This window comes from Thunnus thynnus, chromosome 14 (genome assembly GCF_963924715.1).
Source record: "Thunnus thynnus chromosome 14, fThuThy2.1, whole genome shotgun sequence".
NCBI classification, from domain to species: Eukaryota; Metazoa; Chordata; class Actinopteri; order Scombriformes; family Scombridae; genus Thunnus; species Thunnus thynnus.
In genome coordinates, this window is record NC_089530.1 from 10,600,708 (window position 1) to 10,605,654 (window position 4,947).

At 38.5% G+C, this 4,947-nt stretch overlaps 1 long non-coding RNA gene across 1 annotated transcript; it reads left to right on the forward strand.

Moving 5' to 3' along the window:
• The first annotated feature begins 1,923 nt into the window (after positions 1-1,923).
• Positions 1,924-4,847, forward strand: LOC137196834 (uncharacterized). The gene is made up of 3 exons (XR_010931331.1): positions 1,924-2,333; positions 2,525-2,574; positions 4,207-4,847. It is a non-coding gene; the product is annotated as an uncharacterized lncRNA (long non-coding RNA).
• Positions 4,848-4,947: the final 100 nt, after the last annotated feature.

Consider the following 4,947-nt stretch of genomic DNA (forward strand, 5'->3'; position numbering starts at 1 on the left):
TAAATACATGAAAAACAGTATAACTTTCATAGGTGTATGACTGTCTACTAAAGAGATAGAAGACTTAGATTGTATTATCCTTTTATACTAACAGGTAACAATACTGCTCCTCTATTGACAAGAGTTGAATTCCCTTATGTGAAGAGTTACTGAATGTTTAATAACCATGTATCTGTATTTTCAGTGTTTAACTTGTGATCCATTTGCCTCATAAACAATCATATTTTAGTAGTTAAATTAGACAAGTAGTTTGACTGAAAGACTGAAGTTTCTAAAATAAAAGGAATGTAAAGATAATATTTGAAGGATTTGAGTTTAAAGTTTCTTTTATTGTTAAACAATAGTCACATTGAATGGTTTTATATTATAAAGTAAGTTATGTCAACTTACATTTAAATATGTTTCTGAAAGTGAATATGGTTTAAGTTGTGTAAATAGTTCGAGAATGTTGAACTAATGAAGGTTGTATGCTTAGACATCGTGAAGTGTTAATATGAAGGTTAATGTTTGTTATTAGAAGAATTGACTTATCATGAATCATGTAAATTGCTTAACTGTTTTTGAATGGTTTTACAAATATGATACAAGCTGACAGGACCGTTATTAATCAGAAATATCATGAATCCTTGGACACTATGAAAAGAATGTGTTTACAGCTTTAATGTGAAATAATAGGCAACATTGACTTGAAGTGTGAATTTTTGCATGTAAAAACTCAGAATTAGATTTCACCAAATTCCTTTACTTCAGGAGACGCAGGCTGCAGACCACCAGCCACACCTAAAGCCTCCGGAACAAAGAAACTGAATATCCATCAATAATTCGGCGGGAAACCCTTTAGAAGACACTTAAACTCCTCCCGTTTTATTCTAACTTATAAAAACAGCCTCAAAGAGATTCCTCTTTGAGCTGGCCTCCAAGAAGTCAAGAATACTCTTAAGACGTGTATATATATAACATAACGTGTATATATATATATATTATTGCAACAAGTTAATTTGTTTTGTTTCATTAGTAACATTAAGTCTCGTATTTCCACGTACAGTATTTTATTTTGAAGTAGACGCCGCTGAAGACTTGAGCGTAGTCAGACTAAACTTTATTCGACACTCAACTTAAGTTACTACAAGCCAACCAAAAGCCTGAATCTGCAACTTAAACCCTTGAGGAAGAGGAAGAAGAAGAAGAAAAAGAAGAACGCTTGAAACTGCTCTCTGAGAGACTGCAACCCAGAGGTGAAGCCGGCCTGAAGACTCTGCCAGGGCAGCCTGAGACGGCTTGATTCTTTACCGATATTCAACGCCTCTGCATCCACTGAGATGCGCTACAGCCCACAGCTGATCCGGGCTCTTCCACTGTAACACCGCTGGTGATGCTGCGTCAAACAACGCTGGACCTGCCAATGACGCCTCTACCACAACAAGACACCTCAACAGTAAGGCATAACATGGCTTTGTGATCAAGGGTTGATGTCGAACAACGTTAAAATTAAAAAAAATATGTAGAGAAATTGAATTAGCTTTTCCCTTAGCATTAAGCCTCGAGTCACGCACTTCGAGCCACTCTTGCGGAATAATTTTCTTTATTAAATTTTTTATCATTCTTAGGCCTTAGCTATTAATAAATGTCTTCATTTATCCAAAAAGTGTTTAGTTGTTTCTTTGAGCTGCAGTAAACAGAGGTCACTGTTTGGGACAAGAATTTATGATTATGGGACTGATTCATTGATTAAACTGAACAAGGGTTAGTGCTCCCTCCTGGCACTAACAAATCCTAACCAAAAAGGAGGTGGTGCCCTAATGACGAAGTAATTCATTAATAAAGTATTAATACTCCTACATAAGGAAGGCCAAACAACTTTTTTTAAAAGAAGTCTCTGAATAAGGGCTGTGTGCATTTCTCCGTGGACAGAGCGTTTTGATACTTTCGCAGTATTTATTTAGCACCTAGACCTGCTTTATAATCAAAAAAGAAATGGAAGTCTCCCTTTCTAAAATATGTCCCCTTTAAAATGGCTTAAAGTCACCATAAAGACATCATCCTGTATGTAATCTGGTTACAAGCAACTCAAACCAACAGTCACTGCTAAGCACAACTACCTAAATCGGGCTAAGGCATTGCCTCGCAACATACAGTACATGTTAGCAAAAGCAGAAAATACTTAGCTTGTTGAAGTAATGCAGTGGTTTGACATCTCAGTGGAGAATAAATCTGTCCTGTCACCACATCAAGAACAGGACAACTCCAGCTTCCTCCCTAAAAGTGCACATTTGTGGCCTGTATGTGATTTGACAAATGGCTGCAAATAACACCTGGAGCAGCAGGTGGACTAGGTAAGCAAACACAATAGATCCTTTTCACAGCAGACATTTTGGAAAGCAGTACAGATGTAAATAATAACAGTAATGATGGCTCCATTCATTTAAATGTCCCAGAAAGCCATGTCAGTAATGAGACTGACTCACCTAATGCAGTCATGATTAATTTTTATTAATTCCACCTGTGTTCTTTCTGCTTTGACAAGTCAAACTGTCTGCTGTGGGGGTCTATTATCTCCTCCACAAAGCAATCTAGGTAAGTATTCTGATTGGGCTGTTGACAGCCAAGTGTGCATATGGTAGTGGCAGGTTTGTTTGTTTTAGCTGTTTGCAGATAATGCACAACAACAGGAATGTCTGAGTGAGAAGAGCGGCTTGAATGCACCGCCCGATTATGAAGGGGGTGTAGCAGAAAATAAAGCCAGGCGTGAGCATAGCACTTGGGTAGTTTATCTGAACTAGCTTGTATACACTGCCCTCCATTAAACTATGAAGATTTTTCATTTTCCAAGATGCTAATGCTGAGTATAATGTAAATAAAAATTGACTTGACTTTACTTGTAATATACAGTGCTTGAGTATGAACCAAACCAGTAAAGCTGCGGGCTGACATTTGCACTTAAATATTCAGTCCAATGCTTTACAGATTACCTATATCCACACATGGGTGTGCAATATAGGGCAAACTCACCACCAGCATTATAAATGATGTGCTGATCTGTTGGCCTCTTTTCCAAAGGCCCTGTATGACAGGTTAAATTGGGAAGCAAGCCTCTCTGAAAGATGAAGTCTTGGTTTAACAAGATGTTTTTATTTTAGAGCAAAGCTTAATTTGTATCCAGGAAACTGACTCTTCAGGCAAAAGAAACTACAGGAGATGGGGAAGTTTTATGTTTGCCAGCCTAAAACAGATTTAATTATAAAATATTATATAAACATCATCAGGACCAATTTACAGCTACACAGAAGGTCGTGGATTAGCCCTCAAAACCTCTGAAGAAAAAGTGAATCATTAAATTTCTGTGGCTACTACGGGCAGGCAGAATGATCAAGATAGGCGCAAAAAAAAAGATTTAGCCCATCACCGGCTAAGCAATGAGAGAACTGACTAGGTCACGTTCACATGCTTCCAAAGGAGGAGGTAAACAAATTATCCTGTTATGTGCTGTCAATGACGGTGCGTATTAGGGCCGGAGAACCCAGTGGGAAATCACACAGAGTAATGATTAGAGATTCAAAGCCTACCAGTGGGTATGTGTGTCTGTGTGTCTGTGTCAGAGAATGAGCACTTCCTCTTAACCAGTCTGTGCCCAACAAGAGTTCTTGTCTATTTCAGACACAAACCAGTCAGTGAGCTTAACACGATATGGGATAGCAGATGAGCAGTGTTTTTCTATTTCAGCAGAGAGATACATTCCTAAACTTTGATTTACAACCACTAATTATTCTTATTTTCACTGAGATACAATTTAATGCCGGTGGCATTAAGGATTATAGACTCCCCCTCAATTTACATTCCCAAAGTATAGTTTCATCAAAAAAACGACACACTGAAGGCGTCACATATGGTACAGGAGAGGCAGAAAGGTTGAGATGTTAGCCAACTGCCTCAAGAAGGAACAAACTCACCAGCCCACACTGCACATGGCAATAGCTCGAACAATTACAACTTCTCAATCGCTAATAGTCGGTGTCTCATTTTGTCTGTTTGTATTGAACTTTTACTTGCAAAAATATTTGCAAAACATTAGCTTTGATGTAATCTGAAAATGTGGAAATTAACCTGTGGAAAATTAAACCCACAATTCTAATCTTCACTCCCAGACTCCCAGCCTCATTTTCAATACGTCAGGTTATGATTTGTCTACCTTTTGTGTTTTATTCACAGGAAGGCATGATACACAGTGGATGGCTTGAATGCTAATTAACTGTCTGGAGCAAAGAGAGAAAAACAACCCTTTCACATCCCTAAAGGCTCATCCTGGCTCAAACCTCACCGCTATGAGGTGCAATGTGGTTCTTCATTCGAGGCCAAATCTCCATCCTTCATGCTGGAGCAGACAAGAGGACTGATTGCACTATATTGCCCCCGTAATTTTCCATGCTGGATGGGGTCACTCAGCCAAGAAAAGGAGCAGACAGTCTTTGCCTCCAACTCTCAAGATGTGAATCAGACTCTCTCTCTCTCTCTCTCTCTTACGCTCTTCTTTCTCAGTGATGGAGCATGATTAAACTATCCAAAATTTAAAGCAGCTCTCATACAATAAACAAGTATTGTCTTGGAGTGGACAATGTTGACTGGCAGGGGTAAATTTGTGCAGGTTTTAATTGTAGCAGAGGTTCATCTTGACCCCAGATATTGAGAATATATCTTTATAATAGTGAGTTCAGTACTAAGAATGGAATACTGATTCATGTGCAGTCCTAGAGAGTAAGAAAGAGGCTTAAAGCTAACATCAGAGAGGAGAGGAAAAGAAAGCCTGACAGAGATGAAAGGAAGACAAAATATTAGACATTAGAGAAGGCAGTGGAATGCATCAGAGTCTGAATTCTTTGTTTTCCCATGTTAAAAGCTCAACTATCAGAGCTTATCTGCATTCTAAGTGGTAAACAAACTCCAGAGGAGCAG